The 19,019-nt window shown below is 38.9% G+C and overlaps 1 protein-coding gene across 1 annotated transcript in view; it reads right to left on the bottom strand.

Annotated features, from left to right (window-relative positions):
• THSD7A (thrombospondin type 1 domain containing 7A) overlaps nt 1–19,019 on the bottom strand; it is a 449,664-nt gene that overhangs the window by 166,321 nt on the left and 264,324 nt on the right. The window lies entirely within an intron of this gene.

Raw genomic sequence — 19,019 nt, 5'->3', positions numbered from 1 at the left:
ACATCATTCCAATGTTTCTGGGCTATACCTTGAGAAAAAAAGAGGAGGTAGAAAAGAAGAAGCAGTACAAGTCAAATGAAATCTTAGCAATTGTTTGATAACCAGCTTTAACACTAATTAGCCACACAATTAATAGTGTTAAATGTAACTTTCCTAGTAAATAAAAATAATCCGTAAAGCTATCTTCACAATTCCCTAGGTAGAGTCTAAAATAGTGCTATCTGCCTTAGAGGACTGCACACAGTGGAAAGGGGACTATAGCTTTAATGTGTATGTACAAATATTGTGGAAGCTTCTGGAGGAGCAATTTCCTGTTGCTTTCAGTCCATGATGTTGAGATGTACCTGGTGGATATGCTGAAGAGCTCGTCAAATGGGGGTTACTTTCTTTACTTCAAGCCTCACGAATCACTTGAAGCTTTTCAGAACTTCCACAGGATGGATTATCTGCACGAGACCCAGAGCTAAGCATTGCTAAGGAGACAACTTCCCAATTATGTATGTTACTTCAATAGTTGGGCAATGAACCATGGACTAATCTTGCTTGTCCTCCTCTTCTCCAGTTCTGGTGCCTGCATTTTGGATCTTCGATAGACACATGTATTCACAATTAATGCCATAATATGTTATAGCTCAAAGGACACAGAACTGGTTATAAAGAACTAAGCGAGGAATATTTTTAAAACTATATGGACAGGCACTATCAATTAAATGCAGTTGTTATTTATCTCCAATGTTCATAGTTATAAAAAATCAATAGGGAAATGTCTTGGTCACATATTTTCTTTTATGAAAAGTTGATACTATTTCACTCTGAGAATTTGGAGATTCATACTTGTAGAACAAATAGCTTCAATAAGGGAGGCATAAATATTTATTCTCCTTATGCAAGAGCACTATCAAATTACAACTTTGTGAGACTACATCTAGAAGCTCATAGATAATTAAAATTAGTTTAATCCATATTATCCTAACTTTATATTTTGAACTCTAAAGGCAAACTACAAACACTTGTGCAGCCCTTACTTCACAAAAGCACAATGACTTCTTTTATTGCCAGAGTTTTTGTTCTGAAGAATATTCTCCAAATTCTATTTTTCCTTTTTCCTCTAAGTATGCTTATCTCCATCCTTCCCATCCATGCACGGTATTGAAAAAAAATGAATGGATACCTCTAATTTGCTTAGTATGGAGCACAGCAAGTATCCTCACTCAAGTTCATAAGCATTGCTACTATATGCATCGTAACACCAGTCAATGCCAAAATGTTTTTATTTCTACCCAACAGCGAAAGTACTTGACAAACTAATGACAGGGAATACAGAAATAAATACTTTATACTTATTTTTTAACAAAAAAACCTTACTATCAGTGATATATATTTAACATAAAAATGAATTCCTTCTAAGGGTCTTAAAGGCAGAAGAGTCTATATTACCTAACAAAACCAACTGAAAATTATGATAAGTATTTTCACTTGCATAACTTTCACTTTTGGAATCTTTCACACTATCACTTAAATTAGAGGGCTATTTTTTTTTTAATATTGACCAGAAAAGTGTCCATTTTATTTCTTTCAGTTGATTAAAAGTCATTTCACAATTTCTTGTTACTATGTTATTTAGTTCATACAAAGTAAAGTTCACTGGGAATGCAATTGTAAGGAATATTAGAATCTAGAGAAATGTATATATTAGATTCAAAACCTTAGGAGAGAAAACATGATTTTATTGAGAAACAAGACATTGTACTTCTGCTTGCTATCTACTTTCTTTGAAAGATTAGCTTACACTTTATATACTTTATATATTTATGTAAAAGTTTAGCTTGCATTTTTATATATTTTGAATGAAACAGTCACAAGACCTTCTTGAACGACTAAAAGAGAAATGTAATAATGCTAAAAAAGTGTTGCTGTATCAAAACACTCTTGAGAGCTGCCCAGCCAACCAACATCTTGGCAACTGACCTCTATTTGATACACATCCTTTTATATAAAAACTTTTTATTAACCAAAGAACACAAGGAGAGAATCTTTGTATAATTCTACTACTTCGGTTATTTTCATGATATGTTTCTTATATTTATTGGTTAACATAAACCACAGACACTAGCTGAGTTCCTCAATAACTGAAAGTTAACAAATCTTTACAGTTACTTAAGAGTTATCTGCAATCAGTGTGATTCAATGAACGAAGTCAAGAACAGACCCACAAGACCTTACTGGGTTCCACTTTACATTAGTGGGATATAATCTCTGTGCTTACTGTGGATAAAATATTCTCAAATACTAAATAAATATTGAATTTTCTAGAATGGCTCAATTATTACTCTTACATAACTTCTTACATAACTTCTCTATATTAAGTACCAATTCCAAAGTAAAAATCTATATAACTAATATCTAAAATATAAATATATACACATATAGATAAATGGAAATCATTTTTGTTGATTTCTTAAAATACTGAAGACATTTTACTTTCATATTTAAAAAAGTATTCAGTTATATGTATATTGCCGCTTCATGAAATCACAATGTTTGAAACAAAGACCAAAAAATAAGACTGATATATTTTTGTAAATCTGAAATATTTTTGTACTTTTTATGTTTAGAGAATTGTAAACAGAAAAAAGTTGCTATGAGAAATTAACTTAAGACTTCTCTTTCCATAGATATGGTCAACAAAGTATCCTGTAAATATACCCCTTGTATAACTCTAAAAAGACAGGATATATGTAATTATTTTTAAAGATTTTATTTATTTATTTGTCAGGTAGAGTTACAGAGAGTGAGAAGGAGAGACAGAGCGAAAGGTCTTCCATCCATTGGTTCACTCCCCAGATGGCCACAACGGCCAGAGCTGCACCAATCCGAAGCCAGGAGCAAGGAGCTTTCTCCAGGTACCTCCCATGCGGGTACAGGGGCCCAAGCACATAGACCATCTTCTGCTTTCCCAGGCCACAGCAGAGAGCTGGATTGGAAGAGGGGTGGCTGGGATTAGAACCAGCGCCTATATAGGATGCCGGTGCTGCAGGTGAAGGATTAACCTACTGTGCCACAGAACCGGCCCCAGGCTATATGTAATTTTTAAAAGCAAACGTTGGGGCCAGTGCTGTGGCGTAGCCGGTAAAGCTATGCAGTACCAGCATACCATATAGGTGCTGTTTCCACTTCTGATCTATCTTTGTGCTATGACCTGGGAAAGCGGTGGAAGATGGTCCAAGTCCCTGGTCCCCTGCACCCACGTGGGAGACCCGGAAGAAGCTCCTGGCTCCTGGCTTCAGATTGGTGCAGCTATGGCCGTTGCTGCCATCTGGGGAGGAAACCAGGGGATGGAAGAACTCTCTCTCTGTCTCTTTCTTTCTGCCTCTCTGTAACTTTGCCTTTCAAATAAATAAATAAATCTTTTTTAAGATTTTAAGATGGAGAAGCCACCTCCTGCTGTGACCCTGTCTTGATTCCCTTTCCCAAAGATGCCCCTTTTCAGCATGAACCAGCCAAAGCAATCATCGCCCAGTCCCCCTAACAGATGTTAGGGTTTCCATCCGGGAGGAGGGAATGTGAGGAGTCAATCGTTTAATAGATAGTCAGGGGATCCCAATGGAATTTGGGGTATAAAGTACTTACTTTCTTCCCCAAAACTTTATCTTTAGCAAGAACAAACAGGCTGCCCTCCTTCCTTCTGAATCTCCAAATTTACCATGAGAACACTGAGGAAGCTCTTTCCAGAGCTCACAGCTTCTTGTGAAAACAAGTTACCTATTGTACCCTTAGCAGGCCAGACAGGATGGAGAATTGTAAATGAGGTCTTTTATGGTTTTTGTCCCTACCTGGCAACTGAATGCCAACCTGACTGTCAAGTTTGTACTTAAAGCTGACTGCCACCAGTCCCCTTTGGGTTTTTCTCTCTTGGAAGCCCCCCTCCACACCACTCTGGCTGGAGGTCCTTGATTCTAATAAATACTTTTAAATCTCAAAAAATAAATAAGGAAATAATTTGAGATAATTATAGATTCATTTTTGACAATCTGTATAATATTCTTCACCCAGTTTCCCTCAATGTTAAACCCTTATACAAATATCATATAATACAGCCAGAATATTGGTATTCATATGTTCAAGGTACATGTACTGGAATAAACAGTGTCCCTACACAAGTCACATCTACCAAAGCCTTAGAATATGATCTGATTTTAAAATAGTGCCTTTGCAAATGCAATTAGTTGATGATGTCCTTTTGATTAGTATGATCCTTAAAGTAATGCCTAGGAAGTTCTTCTAAAAGGCTGTGCAAAGGTGTAGGGAGAGATGGGAGTGATGTGGCTACAAGCCAAGGAACACCGAGGATTGCTGGCAGATGCTTTGCTCCTAATCTCATAGGAAAAGCATCTCTCTCTCTCTCTCTCTATATATATATATATGTGTGTGTGTGTGTGTGTGTGTGTGTCATTAAGTATAACATTAGTTCTAGGTTTTCATTAAGTGCCCTTTATTTAGCTGAAGATGTTCTCCTTTTAGTCCTATTTTTTGACCAGAAAACTTATGATTGTTGAATTTTGACAAAGGCATTTTCTGCATTGATAATATCATGTGATTTTTTTTAGATTGTTAATATGGTGGATTACGTTGATTAATTTTCTAATATTGAATCAGCCTCATTCCCTGAATGAAATTCATCTGGTCTTAGATTTTAATTCTTTCATATATTGCTGCATTCTCTCTGCTAATATTTTGTTAAGGATTCTTGTGTCCATACTTATTAGCCATTTTGGTCTGTAATTATATTTTTGTTGAATTGTCTTTGTTCCCTGTTCTATTTCCTGGCTAGAAATGATCCAGATTTATCCCATTGGGTGAGTTTTGGTAAGATGCATTTTGTTGTTACCATTTCTGATTCCTTCCATTTAGAAGTAAGTTTAGTTTCCAGGTGCTTGGAGATTTTACCATTATCTTTCTGTGAATGAATTTTAATTTGATTCTATTGTCCTCAAAGAACACATTGTGTATGATTCAATTCTTCTAATTTAGTTGAGGCTTGTTTTGTGGATCATGGTTCATTCCATCTTAGCATATATTCCTTGAAAGGAAGTGCTGTTACAGGATTAAATAATCTATGAATGTGCATTGGATTCTGTTGGTTCATGGTGCTGTTGAGTTTTTCTGTATCTTTGTTGACTTTCTGTTTAATTGTCCCATCAGGTGTTAGGAGTAGGGTGTTGTCATTTCTGAGTATAATTATGGGTTCTTCTCTCTCACCATTCAGTTCTATTATTTTTGCTTACAAATATTGTAGTCTTTTGTTTAGTACATATGCATTTAGGATTCCTTCACCTTCCTCATGGATTGACTCTCATCATTACGTGTTTTCTTTCTTTGATAATTTTCTTTGATACAATGCCCAATTTATCTAATATTAACTTGGCCACTTCTGCTTTATTGTAATATTTTCACAATATTTATTTTCTATCCTTTTACTTTCAACCTGCATATATTATAATATGTGAAGTCAGTTTTTGTAGAATGTGTATAGGTAGGCATACTTCTTAATCCATCCTACCAATATGTGTTTTAAAAGGTATATTTAGGCTGTTTACATTTAATGTAATTACTGATATGGGATGGCTTAAGTCTGCTAATTCTTTTTACTTATTCTCTAGTTTTCATTTCTAGTTTCTTTTCCCCACTTTCCTATGGGTTATTTGAACATATTTGGAATGCCATTTAAACTTACCAATAGTGATTTTAAATGTATCTCTTTGTACATTTATGTGTGTATATGTATATATGTATATGTAATTATACATGTATGTGTGTGTACATACATGTGTGTATATGTGTGTATGCATATATGTCATATCACTACCATAGTCATTTTAACAGTTCAAGTATAATAATCTTACCTCCCTTTTTATATGGTAGTGGTTTTAAATATAACGAGACTTTAAAAAGTATATGGGAAAATGGGCTGGTGTGGCTTAGTAGGTGAAGCCACTGCCAGTGATACCAGCATCCCATATGGGCTCTGGTTTGAGTCCTGGCTGTTCCACTTCCGATCCAGCTCCCTGCTAATGTGCCTAGGAAAGCAACAGAAGATGGCCCAAGTACTTGGACTCCTGCCCCTACACAGGAAATCCAGAAGAGAATCCTAGTTCCTGGCTTCAGACCTGCCCAGCTCCAACCATCTGGGGAGTGAACCAGTGGATGGAAGATCTATTTTTCTATGTCTCTCCCTCTCTCTAAAAGCCTGCCTTTCCAATAAATAAAGAAGTCTTCAAAAAAAAGTTTGTGAGAAATGGAATTAAAGGATTTCATGTTGGTATTAAAAACATCTTGAAATTTGTATAGTTTTTCATAATACACATTTTCCATAAAATTTCTGAACATCCTTCATATGTACAGATTTCAAATTTTGCACCAAAATAAACTTATTTAATTCCAAGAACTTTTTATTTAAAGATTTATGTATTTTTTCCAAAAATCAGAGTTACACAGACAGAGGAGAGGCAGAGAGCCAGAGAGAGAGAGAAAGGTCTTCCATCTGATGGTTCACTCCCCAGATGGCTGCAATGGCCAGAGCTGCGCCGATCTGAAGCCAGGAGCCAGGAGCTTCTTCCGGGTCTCCTATGCGGGTGCAGGGGCCCAAGGACTTGGGCCATCTTCTACTGCTATCCTAGACCATAGCAGAGAGCTGGATCAGAAGAGGAGCAGCCGGGACTAGAACCGGCGCCCATATGGGATGCCAGTGCTTCAAGCCAGGGCTTTAACCCGCTGAGCCACTGCACCAGCCCCTCCAAGAACTTTTTAAAAGTTTCCCTGTGTATATATACTCCCTATGTATTTTAGAATCATATCAGGTAGGAGAATTAAGATTTTGCTTCAACTGTAAATATACTTTAGAGAACTCAAGAGAAACAAAGTCTATGGCATTTACCCACATTTATACTTATCTGCTCTTTTTCTTCCGAAATTCCAAACTTTCTTTTGTCACCATTTACTCTAATGGATTCTTTAGTCCTTCTTTTGGGGAAGATCTGCTGGCATAAGAGTAGCTTTCTTTCTCCTTCATTCCTGAAGGATATTTTCTCTGAATACTGAACTGTCAGATGAACTTTCTTTTTTTCTTAGCACTTGAAAAAATTGAGGTCCTTTGTTCAAAATTACATGGTTTCAGGCTCCTGTCATTCAAATTGTTTTTTACTTACAGTCAGGGCATCGTTTTTATCTGGATGCTTTCAAATATATTTTTTTTTATCTTGAGTATTCAGATTTTAATTATAATATGTCTCAGGCTGTATTTATTTAGTTTTAACCTTTCTGGGGTTTATGCAGCTTCCTGAATATGTAAGTGTATGTTTCTTGCCAAATATGAGAATTTTACAGCCTTTATTCTTGGAAAAGTTTTTTTCTTTCTAGCTCTGACTTCTTTCTCCCCTTCCTGTGGAACTCTAATGCCTGGCATATCAGATCTGTTATTGCAGTCCCACAGGTCCCTGAAACATCTTTAATTTTTTGCCAGTATATTTTCCTTGTTTCACTTAGATTAGGTGATTTCTGTTACTCTACATTCTGTTCCTATTGTTTCCTTTGTCCCTGCCATTAAACTGTTAAAGCCCCATAGTTTTTTTTTTTTTTTTTTTGATAGGCAGAGTGGACAGTGAGAGAGAAAGACAGAGAGAAAGGTCTTCCTTTGCCGTTTCCGTTGATTCACCCTTCAATGGCCACTGCGGCCAGTGAACTGCGCTGATCCGAAGGCAGGAGCCAGGTGCTTCTCCTGGTATCCAATGCGGGTGCAGGGCCCAAGTGCTTGGGTTATCCTCCACTGCATTCCCTGGCCACAGCAGAGAGCTGGACTGGAAGAGGGGCAACCGGGACAAAATCCGGTGCCCTGGCCAGGACTTCTGGTGTGCTGGCACTGCAGGTGGAGGATTAGCCTAGTGAGCTGCGGTGCCAGCAAAAGCCCATAGTTTTTAATTTAAGTCATTGTATGTTACAGATCCAATATTTCTTTTTTAAAAAAAGATTTATTTATTTGAAAGACAGAGTTACAATGTGGGGGGGAGCAGGAGAAACAGAGAAAGAGATCTTCCATCCGCTGGTTCATTCCCCAAATGCCCACAATGGCCAGAGCAGGTTTATTCTGAAGCCATGAGCCAGGAGCATCTTCTGGGTCGCTCATGTCAGTGCAGGTTCCCAGAACTTGGGCCATCTTCTGCTGCTTCTCTCAGGCACATTAGCAGGGAGCTGAATCAGAAGTGGAGGGGCCGGGTCTTGAGACAGTGCCCATATGGGATGCTGGTGCCATAGGTAGCATCTCTTAACCTTTTATGCCATAGAGTCAGCCCCCAGGTCCAATATTTCTATTTAGTTCTTCATTTCTTCAATTTCCTTAACTGAGTTTTCTATTTTTTATTTGTTTCAAGCATGCTCATACTTGTTGAAGCATTTTTATCATGGCTCCTTTAAAATCTTCATTAGACAATTCAAATTTCTCTACTATCTCTATGTTTGCTGGCATTTATTGATTGTCCTTTTTTATTCAATTTGAAGTCTTCCTGGTTTTTGGCATGATGACTAATTTCACTTGAAACTGGGGCATTTTTATAATTATTTAATAAGACTCTAGATATTTTTAAAATCTTATTTTTCTTCCTAGGGAAAGGTGAACAGAGAAGTCCAGGTTTCCTACATAACCATCAGCTCACAGAGATGGGAAATTCACTTTCTACTCAGCTTTCTCAGACACCACCGGCTGGAGCTATAGCATCGCAAGGGTGGAACATGAAGGGCCCGTGAGGTCTCTGTTGGTATCAGTGACGGTATGGCCATGTTCTTTTTCCGAGTCTTCAGGTAGACCAGACGGCTTATAGTCAGCTTCATCCTTTCTTTATCCTTTACAAGACAGAGCAGGTAATTGTTGGAGATTTTAAAAATGATGCACACTGGTGCTTCTGAGTAGTTGGTTTATCTCCAAATAGGCAAAAAATCCAAAAACAAAATACAAAATATTCACCACATTGCCATCTCTTGTGTTCGAAGGTTTGTAGCTTGTCTGCCTTCTTCTTTCCAACTTCTGGAATCTTCCCACTGTTAGCTGCTTCACTTACAATTCAGCTCCTTGTTAATGTGCCTGGGAAAGCAGAGGAAGATGATCCAAGCACTTGGGCCCCTGTGATGCATATGTGAGACCTGGATGAAGTTCCAGGCTCCTTGCACTCCCAGCTTCGGCCATTGTGACTATTTTGGGGGTAAGGCAGCAGATGGAAGATCGATCTCTCTGTCTCTGTTACTCTGCTTTGCAAATAAATCTTTTTTTTTTTTTTAAAAGGCTATGTCATAATTTGTATAAACAAAGTCAGTATGAGAGTCACCAAAATACCAAACATTGCATTCTCCCAGCTAGTATGAGTCAGTTCAGCTGCTTTGCCAATTACTGCTTTAGACTCCTTCTAGTCTGTCCGCCTTCCTGATAAGCCCATTAAGATACCAGTGACAGAATTATCCTTGCTCCCTTACAGCATTAAATTCAGGGCTAAGCTCTCTTCTTGGAGCTCCTAAAAAATAAGCTATTCAAAGTCCTAATTCTATAACAAATTCTTTTTCATGCTTTTATTAAGATGCCCGTGATTGTCTACCTTGTGCAGTCTATCACTTCTGTGAGTAATAAACCTCACTTGTTCCTTACGGGAGTGTTCCTGCTGGTCTTTGGCTGAATAGCATTGACAATAAAATGTATAAAGAAAAGCAAGGAATGCAAATCAAATTTAGAGGGGAATTCCACTTGCAGATGGAGTGGGATGTGATTTATTTAATAACAAATGCCTTTGGAATTTACCATGTACCAGAAAATGCTGCAGTGCTACAAACACTTGGTAAACACTAATTCACTTAATTCTTACATGAACTGTGGGGTAAGCATTTCAGTTACCACCATTAATGGAGGATGATTCTCCTCACAAGAAGAAACTAGGTATGGAGAGGTTAACTAACTTGCCCTAAGCTAGGAAACTGTAGACTTCAATTCACATCCAGGTGGTTCAGCTCCAACATCTTTGGTGCTACTTTGGTCTTGGAAGTATACAAGAGGGGGTGTCAACAGTGTAAAATGTCTGTAGAAATACAGTCATGAAGACATGGATATTTAAAATATGTCATAAGAAATTTAAAAATAAAATTAATTAGGGGTATTAACATATGTCACACTAGCATAATAATACGATGAAGCTATCAAGTTCATCACACATCAACCCTGTTGGTCTATCAGTGAAAATTATTCTTTTAAATTTCAGTTGAGAATGGGAACTAAATTTTCCTTCTATTCAATATCAAGAATGGACTGCCAAATTATTAAGATGGGATATTTTGCACTTACATGGATACAGTAAGCACTTACATTGCATTTCATAAATAAATTATTTTAATCCTCACAGCAGTCTCACAGTAATTATAAAGCCAAATTTAAAAATGAAACTGAGATATCGAGAGATTAACTTGCCCGCAATCACACAGCTACTTAGTCATTCGAGTGGAAGTTCTCTACTTTGTTACATATTTTTATAAGACAATTAGTGGAAGCCATATTCTTCCCCAGGTCACACCCAAATCCTAGGAGTTTATAATAATAATTGTTTAGCTAGAAAAGTACAGCACATTTTTAAAACAGAGTGGTTACTATTGGGGGAAGGTGGGGCAAAAGGTAGCAATGTTAGCCATCTGGAAAATGAATCTGTATTATAGCAATAAAAACAATTTACAATGCCATTTATTTATAATATCTAATTTTTAAAAATCCAGTATTTTTTGCTCTGATGTTACCATATATAGCATGTGTCTATTTTTACATTTACTTCTTGTGAAAACGGTTTGTCAAATATTTTTATTTACCTTTTTATTTATTCATTATTATTTATTTGAAAGGCAGAGTGAAAGGGAAAGGCCAAGGCTCCTAGGCGGCTCAAGCATTTGGGCCATTGCCTGCTGTCTTCCCAGGTGCATTAGTAGAAAACTAGATTGGAAGCCTAACAGCTAGGACTTGAGCTGGTACTCAGAAATGGGTTGCTGGGGTCGCAAGTGGTGGCTTGACCTGATGTGCCAAAATGCCAGGTCTCTTTCAAACTGGTTTTAATTAAAGGTTTTACACAGCCCACTTCAGACTGATTTATATAATGATATGCCTTTCCTGCACTCATTCAAACGATTTATCAGAGTTCGGAGGTTGAGAAAATGCAATATGGTTAATAATTCATTCATCCAGTTAGCAAAGCAACTGAGCATCTTAGGCACTCAAAAGCTCCCGACGTTATATTTATCTGCTATTGCCTTCCTTGATAATCTATCATTTTCCTGATTACCATTTTATTTTCTTGCTAATTTGCTTGCTAATTCATTGCAAAGAAATTTCCTTTTAGATTTAAATCTTAATTTCTTGTATTTAAATTTCTATGTAGGAATTGACCTAATTTTATTATTAAATAAAAAGGTACTTCTCCAAGAGCTAACAATAAAAATCAGATACAAATGGCTTTTATTCTGTTCTTAATTTATCTTTTTTTTCCTGCCAGTTAAAATAAACATTAAGCCCTGCCAGGCACTACTAGGGATGCCAAAGAGTATTGTTGCGCCAATGGCAGAATGAAGAGGTTTTGTTTTTCTTAATTTTTACAACAGTGTGGTAGTGATTTCGGGCATATTTAGTCAAAACAGCTTAATATCATGAAGGTTCTATTGATGACTTACTCAAAGCTCACTTATACCTTAGCCAGAGGCACTAAAAATTCACTCCCAAGAAATGGTATAAAGCAAACAGAGAAAGGCTTTATTCTGAAAATAAATCAAATGGCTTGTGTATCAGCGGCTGCTGAGAGCCTTTTGGTATCCATGCACTAAATCCTATTCACAGAAATTCCTTCCTTCTTATCTTTTCCAGCCTGGTAAATTTAAAGGGAACATAAAACCCATAAAACATATTTTTAAATTAAAATAGCTTGCTGTTTTCAAAAATCATATATTTATTTCTTCATCAATACCGTAACCATATTTAAAGTAATGGTTGAAAATTATCTCTTAGTATTTAATGTTTCTAAGTTCACTGACAGTCCTTTCTTGCTATTATAACTCATCAGTGAGCTATTCTTACCTAAGAAGTTCTATAATTTATTTAGGAAGCACAGATGTGTAGACTTTGAGTTGATAGGTGATTTTTTTTTTGTTAAAGTTTTATTTGCTTATTTGCTTGAAAAGCAAAGTGATGAAGGGGTGCTCAGAGACAGATAGATATATGTTCCATCCGTTGATTCACTTCACAAATGGCCCCAAGTCCCTAGTTGGGCCAAGCTGAAGGCAGGAGACTGAAACTCTATCCAGGTTTCCTACATTGCTCAAAGGGGCCCAAACACTTTTCCCATGATCCACTGCTTTCTCAGGCATATCAACAGGGAGCTGGAATGCAAGTAGAGCAGCCAGGACTCAGCTAGAGTCTCAAGCGGTGGCTAAACCCACTGTGCAAAGATACCGGCCACTTGAGTCCATTTTCTACATCACAATTAACATTTTCCGTGTCCACTAAGCTGATCACTGCCTCCATGCAGGTTTCAAGTCAGCAGTTATGATTTGTGTTCCCAGCCATCCTCTTTAAGCAGGCTTCTGTTTGCTGCTTGGATAAACTCTCAATTCTGCTGAGGTCACAAATCAGGATTTTTTAATCAGATATTTAATCTCTTTTTTAAAAAAAGATTATTTGTTTACTTGAAACGCAGAGTTACAGAGAGAGAGGAGGAGAGACAGAAAGAGAAGTCTTCCATCTGCTGGTTCACTCCCCCAAATGGCCTCAACAGCTGGAACTGAACCCATCTGAGACCAGGAACCAGGAGCTTGGACCAGGTCTGCCACACGGATGAGAGGCCCAAGCACTTGGACCATCCTCTTCTTTCCCAGGCACATGAGCAGGGAGCAGAATCGCAAGTGGAGCAACTGGGACTGCTGGTGCCACAGGTTGTGACTTTACTTGCTACGCCACAACTCCAGCTCCTGGTTCTGACATTCGGCCATCTGAGAGTTAAAATGAGTGGTCACTGTTTGTGGAATGAAGATATTCTTACACAGATTCCCTGATTTTTCTATTCTTTTGAGCATCTAGGAGGCCTAGGGTCGCTCTATTTTGGTTTATAGTTATGTGAAAGTGATGCTGGCTACATTTTAAAAACTTAAATGAGACTCTTTCAAAATATTTAGAATAAAATTAATAAGAATAAGATTAATATAAGGAGATCTGGGGCAGGGGCACACTGGTTAAGACACTTCTTGGGAAGCCCACATCCTGTATTAGGGTGCATTGTTTGGGTCTTGGCTCTACTTCCAATTCCAGCTCCCTCCTAATGTGCACCCTGGGAGGCAGCAAGTGCTGGTCAAATAGTTGGGTCCCTGCCACCCATATGGCAAAGGGGACAGAATGACAGGATAAAGGGACAGGGGCAAGCCACAAACGTTCTTTAATGTGCCTGTCACTGCTTGTGCCAAGGGGCCAGTTCTGCTTGATTTCTGGTGTGTCCAGTACAAACCTATTAAGTAAAAGGTAATAATCCTTTGAGGCCCAAGGTTCTATGTACCTTAAGGCAGCTGTCCCCAGCCTTGGCTCCATTTGAATCCCTGGAGTATTTTCTTTCTGAATTTTTCTGTCAGAGGTACAATTGAGACCTTACCCTTAAAGGACAAGCTTAATATCAGACCACATACTTATATATGTGCGCACACACACATACATGAAAGGTTTGGTGGTGGGGAAACTTGCTCTCTCACCACTGGTTCATTCCTGAAATACCCACAACAGGCCTGGAGCAGGTGCTGAAGTCTAGAGCCAGGAACTGAATCCAGGTCACCTCATGGGTGGCAGGAACTCAGTTACTTCAGCCATCACCTGTTGCCTCCTAGAGAGCACACTAAGAGGAAGCTGGAACAGGAGCAGAGCTGGGATTGGAGCCCGGGCACCCCATGTGGAACCCTGGCCTCTTAACAGGTGTCTTAGGCTCTAGACCTAATACCAGATCTGAGCTGCAGGAGTTTAACAAGCTCCTTCGGTGTTCACATGAACAGTTAAGACTGTAAACCATGGCTCTACGTGGACCCCATTGCCCCAGCTTGGGAATTTACCAATGCAAGCCAGGCCAATTCCACATAATTTGAGCCCAAGTTACTATAGTTCTTCCAGGTTTCTATTCTATTCATTTTATCTCCCTCAGCTCTTTAACCTTTTTTCTTAAAAACATTTCTCCTTATAAACTTTTTCAGATAATTTGATATTTTATTAATCAGTTGCTTTTATATTTCATCATTTTGATCTTTTAATCTAATGTGATTTTCACATTTATGTTTGTGTTGACTTTTAGCCTATTATAGCCACTAAAATATGGCATTTTACTTTCATTTTTATTACGCTAAGTATTATATTTATTATCTCATCGCTTTTTCACTAAACTTTTTATTTGCTATTTAGCAACTGCTCTGTTGGCTTCTTGTGACAGTCTAGGCTTGCCACCTGTAAGGGATACATTGTCAGAGACATGTCGCTAGATGAAAACTACACAGGATGTATATGCACAAACCTACAAGGTACAGATGACCACACACTAGGCTATGTGGTCAGGCCATGGCTCTTAGGTTGCCCATCTATCCAGCAGGTACTAAACACCATAGCAACTGTAACACAATGGTAAGCATATCCAGAAAAGATATAGTGAAATACAAGGTGACAGGAACTTGCAGCTAAATTACAATCTTAGGAGACCACTGTAGTGCACACAGCACATCATTGACCAAATATCCTACTGTGACATGATTGTATTTTTAATCCCATTCTGATAGTTTTCAGATGCTTTCTCTCTGGATAGTGAAAAGGAGAGAACCCACACGGATCTTTGTGGAGTGTTCTGCCCCACTCTGCTGATCTGCTGTTTATCCCCAAGAACCTCTGGGTGTTTTCAATGTCACTTAAAAATGGAACGGCCTGTTTAATATTTCGCTTCATTCCAAGTTTACATGAACAGCTACATGTTTTAAAATCCTCTAAGCACTTGCATTTGGCCTAAAGGTTAAGACACTGGTTGGGGTGCCGCAGTATGATAATAGAGGGCCTGGGTTTGAGTCCCAGCTCTGCTCTTGATTCCAGCTTCCTGCTAATGGAGACCCTGTGAGGCAACTGGTAGCGGCCCAAGTAGTTGGGCCTTGCCACCCACATGGGAGACCTGGACTGAGTTCTTGGCTGTTGGCTTCAACCTGGACCATCTCCAGCTTTTGTGGCCATTTGGGAAATGAACCAGAGGACAGATGAATTATTCTCTATCTCAGCCTCTCAAATAAGCGTGTCACTAAATCTGACACAAAAACAGTGAATACGGATGACACATCAGCACTGTGACTCAGGTCATGGGTGGCTGTAGGGAAGAGCAGGGGACGTGAGGACTTTTAGGCCTCTGTGAAGTATGAGGGAGCGCAAAATGTGGAAAGGACACCCGAGAGACTGTTTAGAAATGGATCCAAAACTATAGATCTGGTATCATGTTATTTAGCGTAGTTCTTATTTTTAAATTTTTTAAATTTTTATTTATTTTTGACAGGCAGAGTTAGACAGTGAGAGAGAGAGAGAGATGAGAGAAAGGTCTTCCTTTTTCCGTTGGTTCACCCCCTAAGTGGCCGCTATGGCTGGTGTGTTGTGACCGGCATGCTGTGCTGATCTGAAGCCAGGAGCCAGGTGCTTCCTCTTGGTCTCCCATGCGGGTGCAGGGCCCAAGCACTTGGGCCATCCTCCACTGCCTTCCCGGGCCACAGCGGAGCTGGACTGGAAGAGGAGCAAACTGGGACAGAACCGGCGCCCCAACTGGGACTAGAACCCAGGGTGCCAGTGCCGCAGGTGGAGGATTAGCCAAGTGAGCTGCAGTGCTGGTCAGCATAGTTCTTGTGTTCTAATTTTAAGATTATTTCTGTCTCCATTCTTTTTTTTTTTTTTTTTTTTTTTGACAGGCAGAGTGGATAGTGAGAGAGAGAGAGACAGAGAGAAAGGTCTTCCTTTTGCCGTTGGTTCACCCTCCAATGGCTGCTGCGGCCGGCGTATCTCACTGATCCGAAGGCAGGAGCCAGGTGCTTCTCCTGGTCTCCCATGCAGGTGCAGGGCCCAAGAACTTGGGCCATCCTCCACTGCACTCCCAGGCCATAGCAGAGAGCTGGCCTGGAAGAGGGGCAACCAGGATAGAATCCGGCGCCCCGACCGGGACTAGAACCCTGTGTGCCGGCGCCGCAAAGCGGAGGATTAGCCTGTTAAGCCACAGCGCTGGCCTTCTATCTCCATTCTTGACCATTTCAGAAGACCATGCTGACTCAGTTCTTTTCTGTGGTTAGGAAAATGTTTCTTTTTTTTTTTTTTTTAAGATTTATTCATTTATTTGAAAGAGTTACACAGAGAGAGAAGGAAAGACAGAGACAGAGAGACAGAGAGGGAGAGAGAGAGAGAGAGAGGGAGGGAGGGAGGGAGGGAGGGGTCTTCCATCCACTGGTTCACTCCCCAACTGGCTTTGCAATGGCGGAAGCTACGCCAATCCAAAGCCCAGGGCTTCCTCCGGTCTCCTATGTGGGTGCAGGGGCCCAAGGACTTGGGCCATCGAGAGCTGGATCAGAAGTGGAGCAGCCAGGACTTGAACCGGCACCCATATATGATGCTGGCACTGCAGGCAGCAGCTTTACCCACTGTGCCACAGAGCCGGCCCCCCAAAAATGTTTCCCAATAGGCTCACTTACATTTCAGTTGAGAGACCATGGTAATTTCTCAGGAGTGATATTTGGCAACAACACAAATAGCTTTAACAAGCCATACACATGAGAAGAAAAGGTGGCCCCTACTCCTGACAACTGGTTTCAGTTCTACCACATAAATCTTTCTGGAACAAAGGAGATGAGCCACCTTCTAGAGTGCTGGCATCCATATGGGTGCAGGTTTGAGTCCTGGCTTTTTTCACTTCCGATCCAGCTCCCTGCTAATGCGCATGGGAAAGCAGTAGAAGATGGTCCAAATCCTTAGGCCCCTGCACCCGTGTGGGGGACCTAGTAGAAGCTTCTGGCTCCTAGCTTCTCCCTGCCTAGCCCTGGACAGCATGGCTATTTGGGAAGTGAACCAGTAGAGAGAGGATTCTCTCTCAATCACTGTGTGTGTGTCTCCCCTTCTCTGTAATTCTGACTTATAAAAAATATTTTTTTTTTTATAAAAAAGGAATTTAGGTTGTTATTCTGAAGGAGGGTAGATCTCTGGAATCCAAAGCTCTCATTTATTCAACCACCAAGGTCAAAGCTGCAACTGAATTGCATCTAACACTTTTTATTGAAAGACTATCTATTCTAAATCACTAGCCTTTCTTAATATTCAAGATCATATTTATTGAGACCTTAGTATATATTTGGTATGGTTCTAACTGCAGTACATGGAAACTCATTTAGGAATTTCACAGATTTAATTAATACCATTCTCTAGAGAAACAGGTTCACAGAGAGCTTAAATAACCTGCCCGATATCACTTGACTCAGACATTCTACAAGAATATCTCAAAGATGAAAAAAATGAATTAAAAGATAAGTTTATATTCTTGCAGTTTTTGAAATCCATGCATGGTTTCTCGAGATACTCATTTTTCATAAAATGTTTGAAGACTTCTCCTATGCATGAATTTCAAAATGCTTTTGCACCAAAAGCAAATTTAATTTTAATTATAGTTCCTGTAAATTTTTGAAGTCTCCTATAATCTTCACAGTCTGTACTCCTGACTGCACAGTAACGAATTCTCTTAGCTTTCATTTTTCTGAAGGGATCAATTTGTCACACTCCATGTTGAAGGATATTTTCTTTAGACTTCATACTAAGATTTTCAGCATTGTTTCATTGTCTCACTGTCTTCATTGTGTCTGATGAGATTTCACCCCTCATTTACTTCTATCTTTATCCACATGTATGTTTTGTACTGTATTTTTTCCTCTTCTTGGTTTCTAACAGTTTGAGCTTAATGTACCTCTACTTTTCTTTTTAAATGTATCCTCATAGATCTATAAGTTGATTTTTTCACAAAATTTGAGAAATTCTGGTGATTACTTCTTCAAATATGTTTTCTGTCTAATCATTGTCTTTCTCTTCTCTCCACATATCATTAATACTCACAGAAGACGCCTCAGTAACATTTCAGTAGTCACTAGGTCTCAGTTCACTTCCTTTCTCTCAAACGTTTTTCTTTTTGTGTGTGCAAGACAAATAACCCTTTCTTCTCAGATGCAATAAATTTGATGGATCTGTCCACAATTTTTTTTTATTTTTAATATGCTTTATGTTTTTTAGCAATCTCAAATTGTTAAACCTGGTCAGTGTTTTTTTTTTTTATTTTTACTATTATTTTTTAATTTTTTTTTAATGTAGAGCTTGCCTACTTTTAACTTTCCATATTTTTATGTCTTGGACTCCAGCTGCTCCCATCAGTGTGTATCTTTTTCCTCTGTGCCCTGTCCTGAAACGTTGCATGTCAGCAGCCTAGAACCTAGATTTCCAACTTGGTAGATCAGTGTGACCTGGACCTATGCTTATTTTCATTTCCTCCTCTGTAGCAGGAAGCTCTCTCTGTAAGAGATGGAAATGACTGTGCAGCTCTGCTCACAACTGACCACAGTCTTCTGCTGATTCTTGCTCAGTTTAAAAACAGCTGCTTGACATCTTTGTCAGCTTTTAGAGTTGTTCTTTTTGGGATATTTCCAGTTTTACTACTATGGCTGGAAGCAGAAGCCAGACAATATGTTTGCTTTTCTGATATTTAAATATCTACTTGCCAGATTTTGTGATACATTTTTAAACATGCATATTTTAGATCTTTTATTTTCCTATTTATCAGAGAAACATTCTAAATATTAGTTTGCAATCATATTTATTGATGCTTGGAGTTCTTTACTGAGTCCATTTATTCATTTATTCGTCAATAAATGTTTACTGAACATGTACAATATGA

Source organism: Lepus europaeus, chromosome 20 (genome assembly GCF_033115175.1).
Source record: "Lepus europaeus isolate LE1 chromosome 20, mLepTim1.pri, whole genome shotgun sequence".
Classification (NCBI taxonomy): domain Eukaryota; kingdom Metazoa; phylum Chordata; class Mammalia; order Lagomorpha; family Leporidae; genus Lepus; species Lepus europaeus.
The sequence above is the reverse complement of the archived record's forward strand: the minus strand, read 5'-3'. Positions and strand labels throughout refer to the sequence as shown.